The sequence below is a fragment of the Penaeus monodon genome, chromosome 32, assembly GCF_015228065.2.
Source record: "Penaeus monodon isolate SGIC_2016 chromosome 32, NSTDA_Pmon_1, whole genome shotgun sequence".
NCBI classification, from domain to species: domain Eukaryota; kingdom Metazoa; phylum Arthropoda; class Malacostraca; order Decapoda; family Penaeidae; genus Penaeus; species Penaeus monodon.
Window position 1 is genome coordinate 35339283 of NC_051417.1, and position 667 is coordinate 35339949.

The window sequence follows — 667 nt, forward strand, 5'->3', positions numbered from 1 at the left end:
GTTAAGAAGAGACCATAAAAAAACTTTCTCATGACGACCCAAGTGTAAATGAAGCATCGAGTACGGAACACAGCATTACCTTATGTTAACAACATTATATATGCTTGTAAGATTTTGCAATGCACTTCGTAAACAGAACATTTTAAAATCAGGGTGGATCTGCTAAAACTATTTGAATAGACTTTTGAGTGGTGGTTGACAGCAGGTTCATATTAATGTTTTGTCTTTCGTATATTCCTTTACAGTTATATAAAACAGCTTTACCAATATTTTGTCATAGTTACTGACACAACTGAAAATTATCTGTCAGAGGTATAGACATCCTGAAATGTATATTCCTGTTCATCGAGACAGCTTTGATTCCATGTGAGTGATTAGAACTGCAATATTCTTGCAATGCTAGAAAAGAGATAGCCTGAGTCCGATTTTTTTTTTCTTTTTCTTTCCCATTTGCATCTCAGCAGGGAAGGCAGGAAATTGCTGAGTGTTTTCTTTTTAAAACGACTATGAATATATTACTGAATTTTAGCACTGTGAACTTAACGCGTGTCTGGTGGTGTGTAAAGTCCAGATATAACATGTTTTTTTTTCTTACATGTTACGAAAAAAGGGGGTAGAAAATTGAAACGCGCGAGAGAACTGAAATGAAATGAAGTATAATACATCT